The sequence below is a fragment of the Styela clava genome, chromosome 3 (genome assembly GCF_964204865.1).
Source record: "Styela clava chromosome 3, kaStyClav1.hap1.2, whole genome shotgun sequence".
NCBI classification, from domain to species: domain Eukaryota; kingdom Metazoa; phylum Chordata; class Ascidiacea; order Stolidobranchia; family Styelidae; genus Styela; species Styela clava.
This window is the reverse complement of record NC_135252.1, coordinates 9,102,248-9,128,113: the sequence shown is the minus strand read 5'-3', so window position 1 is coordinate 9,128,113 and position 25,866 is coordinate 9,102,248. Positions and strand designations below refer to the sequence as shown.

At 33.1% G+C, this 25,866-nt stretch overlaps 1 long non-coding RNA gene across 3 annotated transcripts in view; it reads left to right on the top strand.

Annotated features, from left to right (window-relative positions):
* The window catches only part of LOC120341943 (uncharacterized), a 52,255-nt gene extending 26,644 nt beyond the window's left edge, over nucleotides 1–25,611 (top strand). Inside the window, exons 4-8 of one of the 3 annotated variants that reach the window (XR_013474844.1) lie at nucleotides 1,921–1,982; nucleotides 2,812–2,913; nucleotides 4,563–4,683; nucleotides 20,390–20,504; nucleotides 24,951–25,611. This is a non-coding gene — a long non-coding RNA (uncharacterized LOC120341943). Of the gene's footprint in view, nucleotides 1–1,920; nucleotides 1,983–2,811; nucleotides 2,915–4,562; nucleotides 4,684–20,389; nucleotides 20,505–24,950 lie in introns of those variants that run through there. The other 2 variants (XR_005569450.2, XR_013474842.1) reach the window with 2 other exon arrangements.
* The last annotated feature ends 255 nt before the right edge of the window (nucleotides 25,612–25,866 follow it).

The window sequence follows — 25,866 nt, the reverse complement described above, 5'->3', positions numbered from 1 at the left end:
ATGCTCGGCACCCTCTGTCAACTTTACGTATCTTGGGATATTCCATGGTTAATAAAGTGCTTCATACGGACATAGCGTCTCCGCGATCTATTCGTTTACTCAAAATGACATTAATAACATTTAGGAAGCAGCAAATACATCCGAGTTATATAGTAATTTCATTTCACTCATTAATATTGATTGGTAAGTACCAATAGTTTTTGTTACGCTCTTATTGCGGGGCTACGTCAATAACACCTTCTCACGAGCTCCATAACACCAAATATTTGTATGGTTTCGAATAGATGATCTATATATTATCAGTTGTTGTCGTCGGTATGCTCTTGTATTGAGCAGTCAATTATTTACTACATATAGAACCGTGATTAATGCTGTTGCTGATGTTATGTCTCCGCCGTTTGGTTTGGGCGAAGAAGTTACCATACAGTAGTCATCGAAACGACGTCATATTATGACCTCCCTTTAAACGACATCGCCGGCACGTTATTGTACAAAAACTTTAAATTATTCTTGGCTGCGCAAGTCAATGAGCTAAGATTTGTACGCCAATGCAGAGAATGCATTGATATAACGCTAAACTTGTACACGCCGTTATCCTTTATTGAGTGAAGGTTACATTTTTGATGGCATTCACGTGCGCGTTTACTCGACAAATGTAAACAGACAAATATAATGGAATTGCTGGATTCTTTGTACTAAGCTTTCGTCACTGATGCAAAAATGTGTGATCTGAGATAAACACCCCTGTCACGTTTTAAATAAAAAATAAGTAATTATACTGTTAGGATTTTGGGTTAGAAACGATTTGAAAATTTGAATTTCCGGCTGAATCTGCATCCCTCACCTTAAACTGAATAATTATTATTTCTATTTATTTCGAGCGTTGGCGGGGTGTTGTTTTGGGGCGGGGCTTGATACAAAAGATCCTGAGAATATTACTGTGAACTAGGTATTATACGATGTATGAAGCAAATCCCAACCGTCATTTGTATTCTGCATCTTTGAGATCACGCGTGAGAAGCGTGATCGGCTAGTAACGACAACCTGGAGTAATTAAAGTAATCAGTTAATAACATTTGATTGCAAACAATCAGTTAGCTTTTTTCGTCAAATATTTTTGCGCGGGAAGCCACAAGCGACATCGCTTCTAGTCAGTCACAAATCTTCGTGGTAAGATGAGGTTTGATTTTGTGTAGGATGTATAGATAGGCTGACTGTGGTTATGACAGTGAGTTCGAAACAATATTCAGGTGAGCTGAATGTTCTTTATACCTATTGTTTTCATTGCTATTATATTGCTTTCATTTTACTATTGTATAAGTGGTAAATTAGAGGTTTTCGGGCCTATACGAATTGGAATTATTAACCAAATACAGAAGTCTAGATTGATGGATGATTCTCTTTTGTATCGAACTCAATAACAGCGGGTTCCATCGTTTCCTCACAAATAGGCCAAACCTAAATGCTATATGGCAATACATAAACTTATCATATTAAGAAGTTAAACGTAATGCACCGATCTACGTAACTACGTAAGCTGCATTCAACATGGTACGCGTTACATGAATGTAATGCATAACTTTCAAAACTTTTGCAAATGTAGTGCAAAATCCATGGTTTAATAGAGATTCGCAGTAGCCTTTTTACTTTGATATATTGTTGTGTATAGATTGAATCTTTGTACAAAGACCCTACCAACTTTCAAAATAGGAGAATTACTAAGTTAGGAATGCAGATTGCGCTGGAAATTCAAATTTTTGAATCATTCCTAACCTCAAATGGATAATTACTAATATGTCATTTTAAAACGTGGCGGGAGCTTTGTGCAAAAGATCCGATAGATTCAGTCCCGCTGTCCATTGAATATGCTAGCTACAGTTCTGCGATAGTTTATTTATCAATATCTTAACTTTTTTTCAGGTGCAGAAATATTAAAGGTTAAAGATTCAAAGACACAAAGTAACGAACGGGAAATATTACAAGTAAATATTATTTAAACATTTTATTTGACTTTCGACGCTTATTGATTCCTGTATACCACTGTTTTTGTTTAAAATGCTAAACAATTCGATGCGAGCGCACTGCGTCTCGGGTCTTGCGATCAGAGTCAGCATTGTTTGATCTTGTTTTTTTTTTCTCGAAATTGTAGGATTCAGATTTTGCACAAGTTTTAATAATTGTAGAAGTCCAAAAAAGTACTATAAATATAATACCTTGTATCAAATTGGTGTACTCTTTGCGACCCCTAAAATTCGTTGCGCTCTTCCCTGCTGGATAGCGATCCCAACCGTGAACAATGTGATAATGCTACAAGTTACTGATCAGAGGTAATTAGTCATATACTCCATGAAACAGTTATAAAACTACACTGAGTGTTTTATTGTTATTTTAGTATTTGCAATTTGTGCAGTTTGAAAGCTACACCTGATATGTTATAGAGTATATATTTGAAATTTAATAGCAATCGCTGAAGAAATTTTATTCGTCTAAATTTCTAAGTTTTGGATTTTATAAAATTAAATGTCGAATTTCACCCGTTACGTATTTTATTAAAACTTACGTATATTTTTGAAGAAAATATTCAGAAAAGAGTCTTACTTTAAGAATACAAAATGAGGTACGATATGTTACACTGACATATCATTTTAACTAACTATCATTTTAACATGAGCATAGCTATGCAGTGTCTCTGTCAAATAGCATTTGTGTAAATAAACCACCTGAAAATGCCATAGTTGGCTCAACGAAATTTAGTTTAATTCGAATTTAGAATTGGCTTACATAAAGAACGACATATATATTGATTTTCAGCGTTTTAAAACAGGACAATTTATCATTGCACCAAAAGAAATTCGCCAAGTTCCAGGATTTCTTCACTGAGTGAGATGGAGGCCTATCACGTCTGAAGAGCAAGTATGTAACCAAATCATTTGAAATCTTCCAATTTACATGTCTGTAAATAAATGATATATTGTATTTTTTTTCGGGAAATCTTCAGACAAATTATTACTTTGAATATATTGAGTATAAGTCTAGTTTTGTTTCGTCTGTCAAATAAAATTTTCTATAAATTACAACCTCAAAATTTCATAATAACATGATTCGCTCAACTACTGTTTTATTCTGGCTATTGAGTCGGCCCAGTGAATAAGGCGGGGGTAATTTTTAGAAATAAAATTAGGCTATTTTCGTTCCCACCCATTAGTCGAGACACAATATTGCATTGCATTGCATTATATGTAGTATATAGTATAACGGCCGTTTCTGTCGCATATTTCAGTCCATGACAACGACAAGAATTTAAAATGTCTTTCTATTTTAATTCAATTGTGTTCATGGTAACTCGCGGTTGCGTCGACTTACGACAAGATGAAAGCTTTAATTTTTTAAAATGCCACGGCAATCTGCGAACATAATAATGTGAGAATATATTGCCCGATTATATTTAGTTTTGATACATATTTTTTGCGATCTTGCGAATTTGCTATCGCCGTTAGGATAATCCTACTTTCTGCTATAAAGTTCCAAAACGTTTCAACTTGATTTAGTACTTATTAAAAATATATTTAAAGTTTATTAGTAGATTAAAAATACATATTCATCGCCTTGCCTTACTATTAAGTTAATTGTGATGATTTTAATTTGGAATTGTGTTGACGAAAAAAAGCAATAATACTCAGAAACTATCAAAGTGGTGAAGTGCCCGATTATATTTTGTTTTGATTCGTATTTTTGTGAATTCGACAAATCTGAGCTGTTTGTACAACATCTACGGCGCTCCAGTACTGTACGTACCAATGTGGAGACAGTAAGGCACGGTATCCTAAGAAAAAATGCCCTGGTACGTACGTATACTACGGTAGCACCCGAAATTTTGCAATTTCTAATGTCTAAAAAAGCCGCGGACAATCATAAAACAAAACCTATGTTGTTATCCGTTTTATTTTTAGTATTTTGTATTGCCGCTTTCCAATTTAGAAAATTCGAGTTGCCACCATTGACACCTACCAGAAAAAAAATTATTCCTCGTTGTTCGTACTCACGAACTCTATCGAAGCGTGTGTTTTCGTCGGAAATCCGCAAGTGAGTTTTGAAATCTAATCGTTTGATTAAGCGACGCGTCACCTGTTACCAAATTTTCGAATAGTAAATTGCTATTCTAATAGTTGAATATTCGAATATATGCCAAGTTCTACTCATTAACCTGTAATTATTGTCTCGAATAATGTTATGTGAAAAAACTTGCCTTTTATGTTTTATGTAAATTCTAACGTAAATCGTAACTTGGCTGATAGTTAAGTTTCGCAAAAACGTTTTCAGCCCGCAGTGAATTTCTGGTCCGTTGCGGACTCATTCAAACGCCCCGCGGACTCATTTGAGACCGCGGACTCGGGTCGGGAAACACTGATCTAAAGTATAAGCATAGCTTCTCTGTGCTCCTGTCAAATTACATTTTCCGTAAACTTAAAACTTATTAATGACATAGTTCGAACAACTATATTTAATTCAAATCAATATTATACAAAATTTACCTACATTTCATTATCTCAAATAAATTTCAGCTTACTGAAACACTTCTTGAAAGCGGGAAAGACAATTTATCATTATATCTAAAGACATGCGGAGTTATTTGTCCGATTATGCATCACTGAGAAAGGTGGCTGCCTCGAGTCTAAAGAGCAAGTATGTTATCATAATCTTTTGAATCTTCCTGATTTACATTCATCACCATAATTCACGGATCCCCACAAAAAGGTTTGAAATTGTTATCTATTACTATTCCTAAGTAAGTCATAATTACTTTACTTAATTTAAATGCTGAACATTTTAAATAGGCTTAATACCAGTCATAAATAAATTTCATAGATAAATTAAATATATTAAGGATGTAAACTCAAAAAACATAGTATTAAATTTTGGGTCCCTTTTGGTGTTTTTGAAATACTGAAAAAGTCTTAATAACGTACGCGATTACAATTTGGAAGAATCGCCGATAGTTTTCTTCAGCGTGACGTGTTTTTATTAAACAATTTATGTGCATATTGTCTCTGAATCACAAATTTTCCTTGGCATATGCCTGTATTGCTCTACGAGGCCGACGATAACTTTTTTTTTCTTGATTGAAAAGCGGCATTATAAAATATCAAAACTAAAATCTAAAACGGAAGATTCCACCATAAGTTTTGTTTTTGCAGTCTCGTAGCAGATTGAAAACGCTTTATAGACATTGTAAATTTGTGATATGTTAGGATTTCTTTAAAATGTGTACAACTATACAATATAGTAACTAAAATCGAAACACAGTAAATTGTTCGCACGATGTACCTTTTGTCTATTTTAAAACTACCGATGGAGCCCAATACGTCTTTTTCTCGGTATGTGACGATATATAAGATAATTATTGCAAAATATAAAGATCAATTTATTTTGCAATATAAATTACGATCGTTCGTGTTTTGTCCATATCTTTAAAATAATTTTGAGTGCCTAAAAAACAAATCAAATTTGACTAACCTCAAAATACGATTCCGGTCTACTTATAGTTGGCAGTTTGGGACGTATTTTATGCAGTTTTTAAATAGTGATTTTTCATTTTAATAAAACCCTCTTCCAGCGGCTAAGCTCATATGAGAGGAAATTTATATTTAATTTTGCGATCGGTAAACTACTGTTAATATCGCTATTAGCTCTTTGTTGACGTAATGCCCTTTTTTTTTATTTTTTTATTTTTATTTTTTTATTATTATTAGTTTCCGAATTAGATCAAGATTATTAATCATTTTTTTAGAATTTTGAATATCATAGTTTTAATTACCACCATTTCAAAAAGTCATATTGTATATACGAATTATAAAATCATACAATACCAGTTTATCAATCACATATATATACATATTACATCCATGTCCATTTGAAGTTCAGTATAGTTGAGCCAAGTCATTTTATCAATTTATAATTATATTACCATCAGTAATTAATTTGCATGGAAAAATAAAAGTTTTCAATAAATTAGATAGGAATAAGAAAAACTTCCATACCATGATTATAGGGTTTTTCTACTTTGTATCCATGTTGATGATATACAATAAATACGGTAGATACCGTTGAAATTTAAATGAAATAACACTATATACATATTTAAAGCATAACAGATTTATCAAATAATACATCAATGGTTTCATCGCTTATTATTTTCAATTTTGTTCCTCCTCCCATATATTTGATGGCAGCTTTCAGCTTGCATTTGAAAATTGTTCGCATGATTGATTGGTAAGTTTGCCCTTCTTCAAATATAATATAATTTCGAAAATCCCATATTGCCCCTTTTGCACACGCAATGATCAGTCCTAATATTGGTTTTACATTTTGTAAGAAAATTATACTTTTAATATTGTACATGAACGCATTCAAAAAATAAATGTTTACAAGTTTCTACAATGTTGTTGTTACACAGCTGGCAGTACCCATCATCACCATCTACCCAATGCCTTATTTTATCCCCTGTTTGCAATGCCATATGTGCTATTTTCCATCCTAAAATTTGTAACTTTTTGGGAATATAATAATTCCAGATATCTATACATTTTATATCGTCTACAGTATATTATACCTCTGACCAATAGGAAAAACTTTCTTATTAATAAAATTATCATGCCAGTATTTTTTTTCATACATTATATGCAATTCTTTTGTTGTAGGAATTTCTTCAAAATCAAAAGGGTTAAGAATATCATTTTCTACACTATCATGAGAATCTGGTTGCAACAATAACAATTTCCATTCTATTGGTAACACCTCTACTGTATACATTATGACATCTGAAATTCTTCTCTCATACATTTTTTTACTATTAATAGACATTGAGTTCCATTTAGCATGACCAATAACACTAGCTGCAATATTAACACAGTTTCTTTGAAAAATGTCTCTAATATAAATGATATTTCCTCTTATCCAATTGTCTACATGTTCTGGGTGAATAGAGAATTGGACAAGAGGATTCCACCATAATATTTCTTTCACTATTTGTTTTTTATCAAATATAGGTTTTCTCGAAAAGTTCAAACTTTTAAAATGATTAACGATTGTTGTATAAAATTTAGGTATTTTACTATTTTCATAATTATGAATCGAAAGATGAAGCGTTTCTAAATTTGAGGTTACTAGTCGTTTGTCATACTTATTAATAAATACTCTTGCTCTGGATCAGGGGTCACCAAACTTTTTTGACCGCGGGCCGGGTATGACTCAAATTGTGTTGAAACGGGCCGGATGAATATTTTTGTCAATGCAATACAATAAATTCACAAATGTTGGTAATATCGCAGAATATAGATCGAGAACATACTGGGAAAAAAATTAACAAGATTTCTATATCTAGACAATTATCCTGAGTTTAGCTGTTATCAAAACGTTGCAGTCATGAATTAGAAATGTAAAAAATCCGCGGCAAAAAATGTACGCACCACGTCTGCTCGTGAATATATACTACTACGGTCTAGAGATGTACCGATACCACTTTTGTCGCCGATACCGATACCGATCCGATACCAACTAAAAACGCCGATACCGATACCGATACGCCGATATTGCAAAACGGCCGATATTGCCGATATTCCGATACCGATATTCCGATACTATGAAAATATTACCTCATGTGTGCAGGGCAGTCGGGTTAAAACACTAGTCGTTGAGCATTATTCATACCACACATTATTTCAGATTGAAAAAGGGTTATAATACATCATAGAAAATTGATGTTTGAGATTCAGATGCGTTAATTAATTTAGATGCATTGTGTACTGGACCTAGTAATCTCGGTATGCAATTGGAAAACTCATAGGCAGGGATATCCAATTCGAATTTAATATTAATAACGCGACATTCAAATTCCGTATTACAGTATAAGAATATCGAATATCGCCCAAACATCGTAGCGCTGCCGTCCACGTTTTACTTGAAAACATTTCACATATATTTTGTTTTATGTTTTATCGTAATCGTGCGTCGCGACAATAAATTACAGTCGACATGAAAGGATTTCAATCAGCGCTGGCTAGAAATACCTATGACACGACGAGGATGTTCATGATTTTATTATTTCATAATATATATATCGCAAATATTATCGTATATTTCGAGATAGTCTGGACGGCCACGGCAATAAATATATGAGGAAATTGTATAGTTAAACGAAATTAAAATCAATGTAATCACAATACTGTATTTAATACCTGTGTAGAGCGAAATTTAGCTTGAAGATGTCGATGATGACACTAGCGCGTAACGATAAACAGTCAGAATTTATCACCATACCAAAATGTGCGTATGCTGGTAATAAAGACGTTTCTACACTATGATTTAAAACTGGGAACCTAGTTGCTTACCGTAACGCTTATTAAATCTACTTTGTTAATCTATTCATATTACATATGCCCTATGGCTGCTTTACAATGATAACATTATCAAAGCCTAAATTGTATGCCCCTGGATTTAGGAAAGTGAATAGTATTTATGTGGGGGATTTTACAATGTATTCGGAATTTCAGTATCGAAAATATTTTTAGAATGTATTCGAAATAGTCGATGGGTATGGTCATCCCTGCTTATAAGGTTTTGCTAACAGGGTGGTGAATAAATAAATGTTTAGCCTATTTATCCTATCAAATTGATACATTAAGTTAGGATTTCTTTAAAATGTGTACAACTATACAATATAGTAACTAAAATCGAAACACAGTAAATTGTTCGCACGATGTACCTTTTGTCTATTTTAAAACTACCGATGGAGCCCAATACGTCTTTTTCTCGGTATGTGACGATATATAAGATAATTATTGCAAAATATAAAGATCAATTTATTTTGCAATATAAATTACGATCGTTCGTGTTTTGTCCATATCTTTAAAATAATTTTGAGTGCCTAAAAAACAAATCAAATTTGACTAACCTCAAAATACGATTCCGGTCTACTTATAGTTGGCAGTTTGGGACGTATTTTATGCAGTTTTTAAATAGTGATTTTTCATTTTAATAAAACCCTCTTCCAGCGGCTAAGCTCATATGAGAGGAAATTTATATTTAATTTTGCGATCGGTAAACTACTGTTAATATCGCTATTAGCTCTTTGTTGACGTAATGCCCTTTTTTTTATTTTTTTATTTTTATTTTTTTATTATTATTAGTTTCCGAATTAGATCAAGATTATTAATCATTTTTTTAGAATTTTGAATATCATAGTTTTAATTACCACCATTTCAAAAAGTCATATTGTATATACGAATTATAAAATCATACAATACCAGTTTATCAATCACATATATATACATATTACATCCATGTCCATTTGAAGTTCAGTATAGTTGAGCCAAGTCATTTTATCAATTTATAATTATATTACCATCAGTAATTAATTTGCATGGAAAAATAAAAGTTTTCAATAAATTAGATAGGAATAAGAAAAACTTCCATACCATGATTATAGGGTTTTTCTACTTTGTATCCATGTTGATGATATACAATAAATACGGTAGATACCGTTGAAATTTAAATGAAATAACACTATATACATATTTAAAGCATAACAGATTTATCAAATAATACATCAATGGTTTCATCGCTTATTATTTTCAATTTTGTTCCTCCTCCCATATATTTGATGGCAGCTTTCAGCTTGCATTTGAAAATTGTTCGCATGATTGATTGGTAAGTTTGCCCTTCTTCAAATATAATATAATTTCGAAAATCCCATATTGCCCCTTTTGCACACGCAATGATCAGTCCTAATATTGGTTTTACATTTTGTAAGAAAATTATACTTTTAATATTGTACATGAACGCATTCAAAAAATAAATGTTTACAAGTTTCTACAATGTTGTTGTTACACAGCTGGCAGTACCCATCATCACCATCTACCCAATGCCTTATTTTATCCCCTGTTTGCAATGCCATATGTGCTATTTTCCATCCTAAAATTTGTAACTTTTTGGGAATATAATAATTCCAGATATCTATACATTTTATATCGTCTACAGTATATTATACCTCTGACCAATAGGAAAAACTTTCTTATTAATAAAATTATCATGCCAGTATTTTTTTTCATACATTATATGCAATTCTTTTGTTGTAGGAATTTCTTCAAAATCAAAAGGGTTAAGAATATCATTTTCTACACTATCATGAGAATCTGGTTGCAACAATAACAATTTCCATTCTATTGGTAACACCTCTACTGTATACATTATGACATCTGAAATTCTTCTCTCATACATTTTTTTACTATTAATAGACATTGAGTTCCATTTAGCATGACCAATAACACTAGCTGCAATATTAACACAGTTTCTTTGAAAAATGTCTCTAATATAAATGATATTTCCTCTTATCCAATTGTCTACATGTTCTGGGTGAATAGAGAATTGGACAAGAGGATTCCACCATAATATTTCTTTCACTATTTGTTTTTTATCAAATATAGGTTTTCTCGAAAAGTTCAAACTTTTAAAATGATTAACGATTGTTGTATAAAATTTAGGTATTTTACTATTTTCATAATTATGAATCGAAAGATGAAGCGTTTCTAAATTTGAGGTTACTAGTCGTTTGTCATACTTATTAATAAATACTCTTGCTCTGGATCAGGGGTCACCAAACTTTTTTGACCGCGGGCCGGGTATGACTCAAATTGTGTTGAAACGGGCCGGATGAATATTTTTGTCAATGCAATACAATAAATTCACAAATGTTGGTAATATCGCAGAATATAGATCGAGAACATACTGGGAAAAAAATTAACAAGATTTCTATATCTAGACAATTATCCTGAGTTTAGCTGTTATCAAAACGTTGCAGTCATGAATTAGAAATGTAAAAAATCCGCGGCAAAAAATGTACGCACCACGTCTGCTCGTGAATATATACTACTACGGTCTAGAGATGTACCGATACCACTTTTGTCGCCGATACCGATACCGATCCGATACCAACTAAAAACGCCGATACCGATACCGATACGCCGATATTGCAAAACGGCCGATATTGCCGATATTCCGATACCGATATTCCGATACTATGAAAATATTACCTCATGTGTGCAGGGCAGTCGGGTTAAAACACTAGTCGTTGAGCATTATTCATACCACACATTATTTCAGATTGAAAAAGGGTTATAATACATCATAGAAAATTGATGTTTGAGATTCAGATGCGTTAATTAATTTAGATGCATTGTGTACTGGACCTAGTAATCTCGGTATGCAATTGGAAAACTCATAGGCAGGGATATCCAATTCGAATTTAATATTAATAACGCGACATTCAAATTCCGTATTACAGTATAAGAATATCGAATATCGCCCAAACATCGTAGCGCTGCCGTCCACGTTTTACTTGAAAACATTTCACATATATTTTGTTTTATGTTTTATCGTAATCGTGCGTCGCGACAATAAATTACAGTCGACATGAAAGGATTTCAATCAGCGCTGGCTAGAAATACCTATGACACGACGAGGATGTTCATGATTTTATTATTTCATAATATATATATCGCAAATATTATCGTATATTTCGAGATAGTCTGGACGGCCACGGCAATAAATATATGAGGAAATTGTATAGTTAAACGAAATTAAAATCAATGTAATCACAATACTGTATTTAATACCTGTGTAGAGCGAAATTTAGCTTGAAGATGTCGATGATGACACTAGCGCGTAACGATAAACAGTCAGAATTTATCACCATACCAAAATGTGCGTATGCTGGTAATAAAGACGTTTCTACACTATGATTTAAAACTTTTTAAAATATTAATAACGCGACATTCAAATTCCGTATTACAGTATAAGAATATCGAATATCGCCCAAACATCGTAGCGCTGCCGTCCACGTTTTACTTGAAAACATTTCACATATATTTTGTTTTATGTTTTATCGTAATCGTGCGTCGCGACAATAAATTACAGTCGACATGAAAGGATTTCAATCAGCGCTGGCTAGAAATACCTATGACACGACGAGAATGTTCATGATTTTATTATTTCATAATATATATATCGCAAATATTATCGTATATTTCGAGATAGTCTGGACGGCCACGGCAATAAATATATGAGGAAATTGTATAGTTAAACGAAATTAAAATCAATGTAATCACAATACTGTATTTAATACCTGTGTAGAGCGAAATTTAGCTTGAAGATGTCGATGATGACACTAGCGCGTAACGATAAACAGTCAGAATTTATCACCATACCAAAATGTGCGTATGCTGGTAATAAAGACGTTTCTACACTATGATTTAAAACTGGGAACCTAGTTGCTTACCGTAACGCTTATTAAATCTACTTTGTTAATCTATTCATATTACATATGCCCTATGGCTGCTTTACAATGATAACATTATCAAAGCCTAAATTGTATGCCCCTGGATTTAGGAAAGTGAATAGTATTTATGTGGGGGATTTTACAATGTATTCGGAATTTCAGTATCGAAAATATTTTTAGAATGTATTCGAAATAGTCGATGGGTATGGTCATCCCTGCTTATAAGGTTTTGCTAACAGGGTGGTGAATAAATAAATGTTTAGCCTATTTATCCTATCAAATTGATACATTAAGTTACGTGCGCAACATTTTGTTCCAATATAACGACATATTTTGTATTTTACAGATTAGAAAATCCACTAATATTCGATTGATATATTTATTCATAATTTCTTTGTAATATATAACGTCTATATAATATAACGTCTATATAAAAATTTGGCAGCAAATTAGTTGAGCGTTTGGCTGATAAATAACTAAGAACAGGTCAGAATCCCATTCCCGTTTCTACTCGCGGGGGTTGGGACGTGTGTGGCTCATAGTTCACGACTCCCCTGAGCAAAAAATAATTTAAACAGCAGTATTCCAACTTATTTTTTAAAACATTCTGAATCATATCAAAAAGGTAAACATATCGGAAATATCGGTCTTCATTCAGCCGATACCGATACACTACCGATACCGAAAAATTGGCCGATATTGCCGATACCGATACCCGATACCGATACATCGGTACATCTCTACTACGGTCTGCTTAGTACCGTTACGCATAGTTGAAATACCTCTCATAAAAACGAGCTGTAAAAACCTGCTGTAGCTTGGAATTCTATGAAATTTTGACATAATTTAGATAAAATAAACAACTATTATCTGGTATTTGATTTTTTTCATTAGCGCATAAATTTCCCAACATTCGAAGCTTTTAGAAATTACGCTCCAGTTATACGTAGTGCAAATTAATGATATTGTCTATGGACACCAATAAAATGTATGTGGACGTGTGTATTTCTTTCCTAACTTTATACAATTTTTATGAAGTTCGTACAATCAGCACATCGTTAATTATTACCCACAATGAACCACTGTCAAACTATCATGCACAAATCCAGCGTTTATTTGCGACGATCTTTCGGCGGTGTCAATAACCGTTGCCAGAATAAAATTCTGAAATAGTCTCAATATACCATAGATGTGACGCACATCGAAAGATTAGTGATTGATATGTGTTATTTTTCCATATTTAGTTCAGTCCTTATCAAAAAAGTAATACAATCATTATGGAAAAAATTGGCCTGTCGGGCGGTACTAAAATTCCGATATCTCCGTTATTTCTTGACCGTTTATTATAAACTTGGTATTGTTTTCTATTTTTACTCAGATCTTTCCACTGGAGCAGTTTTTATTTAAATCGGATGGACTTCAATTTTTTTGTAACATACCTACATGAATATCCGCATTAAAGCAGTACAAAAGTTAGTGTGGCTTTTGAAATTGGAGCAGTACGCGAGGGATTACAGTACTGCACAAAATGCACATTCGACGTTTATTTTAGCACAAAAAACAAACAGTTTCGTCGAAAGCACACGCCACGAGTGTACAAGTGTATCGCAGAAAACGTTACGTTATGGTAGCATTCAAAGTCGCAAAAACGAAGTTTTGTTTACAACCACGACTGAAAATCTGTCAGGGTGACAAAAGTGTCTGAGCGGACGCAGTAAGGCCTATTATTACGTCACTTTTTCGCATCTTGCCGATTGGCCAATGTTACGAAATAAACAAAGACGACGATGCTCGTGAAAATCTCCCTTGGAAAAAAATTTAGCCATTTTTGTGTTTTATTGCGGACCGGATAAAATGACGCCGCGGGCCGGATAAAATGACGTCGCGGGCCGGATCCGGCCCGCGGGCCGTAGTTTGGTGACCCCTGCTCTGGATGACCATGGGGTTCTACTACCTTCTAATAACCAAAATATCCATTTAATTTGTATGTTTTTAATTTGTGTTTCCATATCCATACATCCTACTCCACCATACTGTTTACTACAGCAACATATTTTTCTACTAACTAACTCACGTTTTCCACTCCATATAAAATTCCAAATCGTATAAATAGCGTGGATTTTAAAATCGCCTGTCAGACGTCTGAAAATGTCGACTCAGCTCAGACAGGAAATACTCCTTTATAATGACTTATTGTTGGTTTAGCATGTATTTTCAGTCATACATACTATCCCTGACCATCTCTGGCGCTGTGTTGTTTTGATAAATATGATTTCGACTGCTCCATAGTTGGCAGAAGTATGGAGATTTTTTGTATGTAAAAAAAACGTAAAATTGATGGTAATTTTAACGCGTAAATGCGCGTACGGGATTGTTTACGTCGTTCTACGCGCATTTCCGTGGGAAAAATTTGATTTTTTTTGCATTTTACATTGGGCGTGGTCTGTGCAGTAATAATAAGAGCTGTGACGTCATCAAAATCGGTAATTTTAGCTTTGAACTTGATACACCTGTAAATGCAATTGTGAATTTCAGAGTAATAACCATTTATGCTATAATAGTCGTTTCGGTATTGTTGTGTTAGGAATAACTTGACGAAAACGTTGAAGTAAAAATTAATTAATTAGGGTTAATTAATAACCCTCTGCTGTACACAGAATTTCTCAAGGTCTAATTTTTTTTTTAGAAATTTTTGAAATTTTTTTGCATAAAATTTTGTTTTTTGGAGGAGTGTGTTTTTTAAAGATATATTGCTGAATAGAACTCTAGCACACGCTTTTAAAAAGCCATGAGTGAAGCTTTAGGACTTAATGGTTGACAAAAAAAATAATTTTAAAAATACCCATGTCAAATAAAATGGGTCCATAGCTGGAAGAGAGATCGTAAAAGTTTTCTCGACTAAAATGCTTGCACCGGCTATGAATTGAATATTTTACTCGAGAAAAGACTTTTTATCCACTGCGATCTAACTCATGTCACATTAGAATTTACGCTCGTTCTCATATTTCGACACTACTGATGTCAAATTTTATTAATGATGTTATTACTTCTTTTGACAGTCACAAAATTAGCCAGGTCAATATTTTAATAAGTAATCGAATGGCTCGCGGAACCCAAGTTTCCCCAACGGAGCACTTTGAGAACCTCTGCACTAAAACCCCGAGGAAGAAATTTTCGTAAGACTGTTTGAAGTATCGTTGTACATGTTTAATAGTATAATGTTTAATACATGTTTGCATCTAATATTTAAATATTCACTCCAGCTTACCATATTAGGATTTTGTGGCAACCGTCCCAAATGGCCAAAAACTTAATATGGATACGCTTATCGAGATAGTTACCTTATGTGTTGGCTTGTCCATGGGAACGTCCCATGGGATGGGATGGGACAACACACATTTGTATTTCCCATGGGGCATGGGATACGAAAACCATATGATTTTCGGGAAAATGATGGTAATAAATTTCATTATGGATTCCGTGTCCATATATTTGAGCATAACCCTCTTGTTAGTTATAAAGAGCAAAACATATACAGCATTAACAATATACTTCGTGAAGGGGCTGACACATGTATAATAGTTATGAATATAAAGTTAATAAAGTCCGTAAATGTTGTTGTTTTACATGTCTCTTTTTACATGTAGTCCACTTTCTTAGACGCTAAACCTAAATTTAACAATTTTTAATGAATTTTATTTGAATGGGAATCCCATGGAATGGGATGGGACAAGGATAATTGCTATGGGATGGGAATGAGACAGAAAAACATGATCCATGGACAAGCCTGCTTTCGTCTATATTTATTAGCATGTGTCGCCTAGTCATATAATGTAATTTACTTTGTTAAATGCAATTTGAAATGATTTTTGTAATTTTTTCGGGAAACCTGCAGACAAAGTAATAATTTTATTATATTTAGTATAAGCTCAGCTTTGGTTTGTCTGTCAAAAGAAATTTTCCATGGAAAATCCCCTGAATACTTTATAATATCATGATTCGCACAACTATCGTTTTTTTTTCTGGCTAATAAGCGAATAAGACAAGAATAAATTTCAAACAATAAAAAATCGTGTTTTTGTCATATTATCGCCCAATATTCGGGTTAAAAATTGCATCACTTTGTTCCAAATTTTGTCAGATTTTTGTCATTCCTGAGAAGGAACTTTTTCCCTTGTATTTGCAGTAATGATGTTAGTTTAGGCACCAATGCGCGCTCATAATTTTATATGGCAAAGTCTTTAGAACCGGACCCGTGTTCATTTCTTCGTCGGCATGAAATTTAATATTCTACACAAAAAAACTGTAATTTAGCATTAAAAAGGTATCAGCGATTATTCACTGGGTCAATGGTTTTCAAACGGTGGGCGCGCCTTGCAAAAGGGGCGTAGACAATTTTGAGGGGGCATGTAGCTAATTAAATCATTTTTTAAATATTTACATTCCAACCCCGTATTTTCAAAGTATTTTTTAATGAAACATACTATTTGTTATTTGTAGTTTATTGCTAGCTAGTTATTTTTGAAGTGTGGCGAGCATTCTCATAACAAGAGTTACATTGTAATCACCACAATTCGTAAAAATATATTCATAGCTATATTATACTTATGAAATGTTTTTTTCTTCTTGAGATATAAGTACCAGTACTTCTTTATTGATTTCTCTATTGAAGCCTTCCTCGAAAACGTCTAGCTAACTGCTAGATCAGCATTGTATCAATAATAATATATAGGAGAAATCATTAATTCTAACACATGGCAACTCATTTCTATGTATATTGAATTAATTTGAGTATACACTAATTTTGCGGACACAAAGATGTCTGTATATCTTGTGTCATAGTTATACCTATATTGTCTTCCTCATTGATAGCATAGTCATTATTATCCTGCAAAGGATTTATTGATTTAATTTTATGAGCCAATTTGGCTAATCTCATATATGTAATTTGAAATTATCATGGTCTATAACCATGGTACTAACAAGTTGCCCGAATTACATTAGCTTTTAAACAACGATGTTATTATAAGTACGTCCAACCGAGTGTATCAATGTGAATTCTATACCATTTGGCACTGGTTAACCACGCCATGCAATCCCCAAACTAAAATATCGTTTCCAGTGGCGATACTGTAACGCAGTGGTTCTCAAACTTCTTCGTATTGTGACGGCCCCAAAAAAATATGCTCAAGTTGCGACTCTCCGTGAAAACCGCCCTAATACCTTTCAATAAAGGACATTTCTTGCAATGAGTTTTCAAAGTCAGTGAAATTGCATTTATTGGGATGGGAAATAATTGCGTCTTTTTACAATTGTCACTGAACCGTAGTAAGAATTGTGAGAGCCGCACGCATTTCACTCTCAGCATTTACTCGAGATCGATATTTTGTGTGTGTTACGGCTATGGTCGAAAAACCTGCTTCACATGAATACGAATTCCCAAAAGGGATCAAAGTGCACAACGCATTTTTCACGAAGGAAGATTAATCCTTATTGAAGGAAATCCAAAAACTCATTTCATTTTCAGAATTAAAATTTCTTCTTAAAACGATTCCGTTCAAAAACGGCGAAGAAAAGCAGCAATATATTGTTGAAGCAAGATTTCGGCCAGTGAAACATATTATCTAATAGGCCCAAACGGCATTTAGTAACATCGCATCCCCAGTTGCAACAAAAATCACGGAGATTTACTACTTGAACGATCTGAAATCAATGTAGCCTACGTCATACTTGTATTTTCAGACTTCTCGTATAGTATCGTTTCCACGCTTGTAATATTACTTTTTCTATGCGCCCAAAGGAAATTCCGCAAAAAAAGGAAAAAATTTCGCGACGCCCGAGCAAAATTGAAACGACGCCCACTTCGACAACCACTGCTGTAACGTATCAATATATCCGTAAATCCAATTGGTAATAGTCCGTTCATGTTCATAATTGTGTGTATTTAGAAATGTATTTCCTATTGCTATATCGTTGATTGCTGGTACTAATATATTAGGTTTATAATGTGTATACATCTATATATATGATAAAATAAAATAAACACGCGGGTACGGATACAAGCATGTCTATATTTCTAATGTTTTATTTATACAGGTATTACGTTATTGATAAAATGGTTCTTATTATTCTGTGTAGAATTTACTTGTTTAATCTTATGAGCAAAACTTGTTTTTACCACAAAATATTATCATACTATAAAAAAGAATCCGCCTAAGCTCAGAAATGTAACTGTAAATATTCATGGTCTATACCAGTGGATCTCAAACTTTTTAGTCGCAATAATGTATACAGTAAAATATACAACTTCATCGCCTCTCCATTTAAACATTTGAAGTCTGAAACGAATATTATACAGAACAAATGAACAAGATAAATCATAGTTTATAGTGTTTTTAATGAGATATATTAGCTTAGTGATCTTCCAGAAAGTTATTTTTTTTTTCAATTTTTGGTGACATTTTTGTCAATCACAATCTCAAATCACCCCGTTTACTGATCGAATGACGATTTCATTGTTTTGATAGCACTTTTTTTGTTACAAACCCTTTCTCCACCATAAAAGAAGTCGTAAATAAAGGAACCCAGGTTTCTGCCTTCTGCCTTTTTTGCATGGTTTGTCGAATTATGAAAGGTTTTCATTAAAAAGATGCATCTTTATAAAAAATCACGCATTGATGCATCTGTCGAATATAACATATGAATTTTATTTCCTCATTTCATTGTATTTCAAGAAGCATTGTAAAGGAGCAGTTAAATATTTTCTGCGGTATTGAACCCATGCACAGTGGACTCAGCATCAACTTTTTTGCGTGTTATCCTTCGTCTAATTATATTTAAATTGTAGGCTCGTTAAACGATTAACTGGTTTATACCACCTGGTAGTAAACAGTTAATAACCATGCCATTCATGTTTCAATCTAGAATCGCAATAAATTTTCAATACCGGTAATATTGGAGTGAGTCTAATCAGGTAGATTGATATAACCGTGGCAATCCTTGGTAGTCCAAGTAATATTGATAAGTGTTCGAAACTGGCAATCCTTGGTAGTCCAAGTAACCTTACGGTTCATATTGATAAGTGTTCGAAGCTGGCAATCCTTGGTAGTCCAAGTAACCATACGATTCATATTGATAAGTGTTCAAAGCTGGCAATCATTGGTAGTCCAAGTAACCATACGATTCATATGGATAAGTGTTCGAAGCTGACAATCCTTGTTAGTCCAGGTAACCATACGGTTCATATTGATAAGTGTTAGAAGTAGGTAATTCTTGGTAGTCACTGTAATCATATGTTTCATGTTGATAAGTGTTTGAAGCTGGCAATATTCCTAATTCGCTGTTATTAAGTGCGAGTATTCATATCTTATATTCATGCGTGTATGTATCTATGTATGACGCTGCATCAATGCGAATATTACGACTCTAAAATTGTTTATCATGAGGTACCTATGCTAACATGTCTAATTTCGTTACAAGCATAGTCCTTATCATTCTGTATACCATATCATATACCCTTTTTTAATAATCTTGAAACCCATTTTCACCACAAATGGTGAGTCACGTGCAGTACCATACTATGTAAGTGGATCTGACAGAGGGTATTAATGTTGTTGTTAATCCCATTGTCTGTTGAGACCCTTATTGATATTCTGTTGAGCGTTGGAAGTTGAAATGTATTTCAAATAACGATAACATATAAGTGTATTAATATAACCTTAAATCTCACACCCATTGGTACTGGTTTAACCACATGGTTCCCTGTTAGTTACAATTCCAAAGCTTGATAATGTCATAGTTTGAACAACTATATCTCTTCACTGTATTTCTGTCAAATAGCATTTTTTGTGATTTAAATAACCTGATAGTGTCTTAGGTCAACAAAATTTAGTTTCACATAAATTTAGATAGACTCGGTATACACATGATCATGACATTATATTGATTTTTTTCATGTATTTTTAATATAAGATTACCTTTGCTTCAACTCTGCCAAACAGCATTTTTTGTGATTCATAAATTCAATACTTGATAATGAAACTATATATTTATTTTCAGTTTTCTAAAACACTGCTTGAAAGAGTCATTGCATCAAACGGAATCGACATTGTTAATAGTCTGGTGCATCACGGAGTGAGATGGAAGCCTATAGATTCTAAAGAGTAAAGAGCAAGTATGTAATCTTATAAATCTTTCAATTCATATTTTGTCATGTATAAACTGATATATCATGTTAAATCCCGCTAGTCAGGAAGAGGTGCAAATATTTAAATTCTCCTAACAAGATGTCCAAAATATTTTGCCCAATTTTATTGATATAATTTCGTAAAGTCATGTAATGCAATGATTTCCACACGCTAGTTCGCGGGCAGGTGTTTGGTTTTTAGCCGTTATGCTATAAATTCTGTTGCTTTGTTAATTTCGTATACCTAATTTCCGAAAAGACGCGGGTTATGTTTCTTTTTGGGCGTCCTGCTATCGATGGCGAGTATCGAAGTATGTATGTTCCAGTCGCCAGCAATGGGATTATAATACTGGCAATGGGGCATTTGCGGTTGCATTCATACAATTGGTCGGGCCTCATTTTATAGTATTTATTATATTCATATTTTATGGGTTTGTTTCTTCGCTATAGCGTTTTGTCATTTTTTCAATAGTCTAGTACAGTAGTTTTAACCAGGGTTCAATCGAGTTTTTGTTGTTCGTTGGAGCTGTTCCAGAGTTTCGACGAAGGTCCTTTAAATTAAAACAATTTTTTATTATGGCACTTTTCTATCACATCGTCATCAAATTATGCAAATTTAACTAGAGTTAATCTCAGATATTTAGACTTACACGTTCAACAACTGATACATTAGTGTTGCTGTTTGTATAGTGTGCGCAGTTGTACGTTTTAGTGAACCCGTCATCTCCACGGATGTCGCGCGCTTGGGTGTTTGTGCTTATATGATAGTGCCCTTAGATGCTTTCTGCTTATGACTTTGAAACATCTTGGGTTGTTATGGAAAACCTAGGATTTTCAAGATGAATCTTTTCATTTTCTATAACCTTGCAAGAAATTAGGCTTCCCCTTTATAAAGTTAGGATTGGGCTCCTAATTTCAACTGTTCGGTACAATGGGGTTTGGCGAGAGCTTTCAGAATACCGCCACAGGCTCGGAGGGGTTAAAAGGTTAACTAGAATTTGAAAAATCACACAACGTTACGTAGTATTATTTTTTTCGATGTTGCCATTTCGCGAGAGTAGAAACAGACAGGTACAAATAGATTTATTGAAATATATATTCAATTCATATTAAATTAGATTTTCTGTCATTTCATAACCCAAAACTTGACATAGTTCACATAATGACATAGTTCGAAAAATTACTGGTGTTTTAAGTATATTACCACAATTGAGAATGTTTCTTAAGAAAAATGAAAGATTTGTGAAAACACCCTCGCCATCTCAAAATTACAAAATATCAGTTGTTCATCTTGGGTTAGGTTTCGGGTTAGGAATAATTTAAAAATTTGAAATCTGCATTCGGGTTGAGAATGATTTCTTTTAAATCAATGCTTCAATTGAATTGAATTTGAATTTGTCATTAACTTAAATGCTCGACCCAGATTTGTGTTTGGTAAATTTTAATTTTCATCAAAATACAAAAAAGTCTGATAAACAATAATTTATTTCTAAGTCATTGTCGCATGAATGTCTTATTCGTACAAAAATACATTGGAAAATGCTAAATGATGTTTATTGTTTTTACTTGAGTAAAACAATAAAGATGGAAAGTAAGTATGTTAAGCTAACTATTGGGGAAATGAAGGCAAACGTATCAACAAAAAAGCGCTGGACGTTTCCACGAATTAATGAAACAAATAAAATGGTCACTTCTAATTCTCTGATAAAGCGTAATCAATTGATAGATTTGAAATCACGTAACACGACGAATTTTTATAAATTTTTAGAATTTTCTGATTTTGTCGTAATTATACTGATCAGTTTGTTCTTCATTATAAGTACTTTTGCAGAACAATGCTGTATCACACAATGGTATTTTGTGAAAATCTTAAGCTATGTGGTGAAGAGGGAAAAATGAGCTGCAAATTTCTTGTTCCTTCATGTTCCATAGAAAACAGTTCCAAACAGGCTGGCAAGCCAGAAAATATCCAATTTACACTGCACACATGCCGAGTCATATTAATGAGGTCCTCGCTTAATGGTTTGTTCTTCTATTTTGGCTGATCCTCTGCTAATATATGGACATTTATAAACTTGTTTTGGTATCCCAAGGGCATGATACTGTAATGTCGTTTTACCATACGTAGTTCGTCAAATAGCCGCGTTTTTATTACTTTAACTGGTCATATTTTAAAAATATGTTAATTTAACTTTAAATATTAAAGAAAACGAATCTTCCAAATCAAATAAACCCGCTTTGGGTTTAATACAAAATATAGAACGCCGTTACCTTTATATCGAGGAAAATATGGAATACATGTAAATAAGAAAAATGTCTGTCCATTTTAAACTTCAACGGACATTTTTTTCTGTAGTTCTTTGCGTTTCATACTTTTTTATTTGTTTTTGTTGTTGTCAAGACTTCATGATAATATTGATTTTACATTTTTTTCATCTTGGTTTAAAAAAGACCATATAGTTGCTCTTCCTAAGAGGTCATTTATAAACTTGTCCTGGTGTCACTATGCCATAAAAATATAATATCATTGTAACTTACGGGTCGTCTTCTGATAATCGCGTTTTTATTACTTCAACTTGGTGCCAATTTTAATGCTTGATTCAAATTAGAATAATTTTAAGTTGAAACACGTTCAAATATTAACTGAGGACAGCTAAACTAACGCAATATGCTGGGTTCATTTTGCAATAATATCGTCTGGCTTGAACATTAATTTTTTAACGAATGCTTGTATTACTATCGTGTATTGTTTACTTGTTTTATTTTATATTTATATGCGGTATATTGAATTTTCATTTATTTCAATTTCGGTTTGGAATGGTTTAAATGAGTGTTCTACCTTCTGCTTAAAACAAACATCAATGTCGTTGTACAGTCAGTGCTGGTCAAACGAAATTAAAAGGCTTCCGGAAAAAGGTAGCGGGTATCGGTAATATCGGCAAAATATTTGGTATCGGTATTCTTATCGATATCGGCTAAATGTAGACTGGTATTTCCAAGATAATTAATTTTTTAATCTATTTAAAAATGTTTTTAAAAAGTAGGTTGAAATACTGATATGAAAATTATACTTTGCTTTCCACAGTATTAGCCTCGATAAGTCTGAGCAATGCCGTTTCCCAACCGCGCGAATAGAAACGAGAATAGGCCACCCACAGTAGCCAAACCCGATAAGTTATCTAACCGAACACCGATATTATTAGCGTCAGTGTGCAATGTATTCATCTTAAAAAACGTATCTGGACCCAAAACATGAATTTCTTTTATCTGAAATATGTTTTTTAAATCTGAAAAATTGTGTGGCATTAATAATGCTTGCAAACTGTTACTTTACCTAGTTTGGACTGCACACTTGAGATAATAATTACATAGCATGTGGACGTCGTCAATTTCTGCTTCAAAATATTGATATCGGCGTTTCATCGTTGTTGTCGAATCGGTATCGGCGACAAGTAGTATTGGTACATCTCTCATGTTGGAATCTCTAGTATAATGTAATGGACGTTAATGTGATGTTCAAAATAGATACCCACTGCATGCGTTATTGTATCAAATCATATGTTGTAAAACAATGTAATCTCTTAATGCAAACATTAAAAACTCGTATGATATCAAATAGCATCTCTTATTAGGCCATCTTGGGCGTGTAATTGGTTACACATACTACTACTAAGATTTATTTCCACAGCTACAGACAAAGTTTAATTGTTTTATTCCGTATATATATTTGACACGGGGTTATTTCGAAAGTTATCGGGCATTGTACTTTTTGGTGAATGACCGCTCATAGACTACTCTCTTTGGGGCAATTTCATCTTCTGTTCGTGGGAAGAAAATAGGCATGTTGACGTAAACAAAATCTTGTATCGGTCTTGTCTTTTTTATTCTTGTTTGTTTATTATTATTTCGGTATTTCGGATCATTGTGAGTCGGCTATTTTAAGAGTTAATTCGCATTAGAAGTTTGTCGTTTAAGTAGTGTTAATTCAATTGCCGTAATAAACTGATTGTTAGCTTGTATTATATTTTGGTTAAATGGGTTCAATAATATTGCATAAATTAATGTTGCTATTGTTTGCATTTTCGGAATTAAGTATGTTGTCGACCTACTTAGGTTGGTCGTAAACTTTAGCAACCCTATACATTAACAGTTTTGGCTTCTACATTATGCGTTTCGCACATATTATTTTTGTTTTTTCGTACTTTGTTCATGTAGACTGGATATTTCATTGCCAATAATATACTTCAATCATATTCAAAGTTGTGGAGTTGTTAATATCGAGAAAATTGGCAGGTTATAAGTCTGACGCGCAGCGTCCCCGCCCAACACGTTATAGGCGTCTTGTAGAGCCTCATCACACGTGATAAGTTGCTCATAATTTATTTCCTTCATTATAAAAAGGAATAATAACTAAATGTATATATATTTTTACAGGATTCCTCAATTAAGGAACTTGACGATTCTTTATGTATTTCAAAAGAAAATAAAACTCAATTATTCAAATATGAAGAAGAGTTTTATTAAAGATAACTAAGATGTGCTAGCCAACAAATGCATTGAGTCCATACACAAGACTTTGATATTGAAAAAAGTCACTGTTTGTTTGAGACTGTGTCCCATTGCCATACGTACTTTGGGCTCGTATGCATATGCACCTATTACCAATATGTGGTAGGAAACAAATGCATTGGGCAGCACACACAAATGCCTTTATATCAAATAAGACTGTTGTTTAAAGCTATACCAAAATGCCATACACACTGTAAAAGGATTATATGCGAAAGTTAAACATGGGTCAACTCGTGAGGAACTAACTATTTGTGTAATTTGAATAATTGCAAACGGATTCTTGATTGTATATTTATTAATGAATTGAATCATAGCTCAGAAAACTAAATACAATTGTTATTTGTATTTTACCACCCTGTAATGTAATCCTGTATTTGATGTCCTGGTATGAAAAATTTAAAATAATTCTTTCGTTTTACGTTATTCTTATATTTTTATTACTGTTATTATATGTTACTGATTTGTGATTTATATTATTGTTTATTACTGATATTGTATATTTTTTAAATAGCTATTTTGTAATATGCTGTTCCCATATTCGGCTATCTTTTTTTGCCGTAGTCTTTATTTTCTATTGTATTTTTTAAGATATTTTCAACAGGAAAACAAGGTATTGTGACAACGACAAAGGAAGATAAGTATTACCAGGCTTGCCATGACTTTTTTTTTAATTTTTTTTTATTATAGATAGATTTAGACCCATCCCGCCATTAGGGATAATAGGGATTTTATTAGGCCTAGATATTTTCAATAGTATTCTAGCTTCTCAGGCACAGAATTA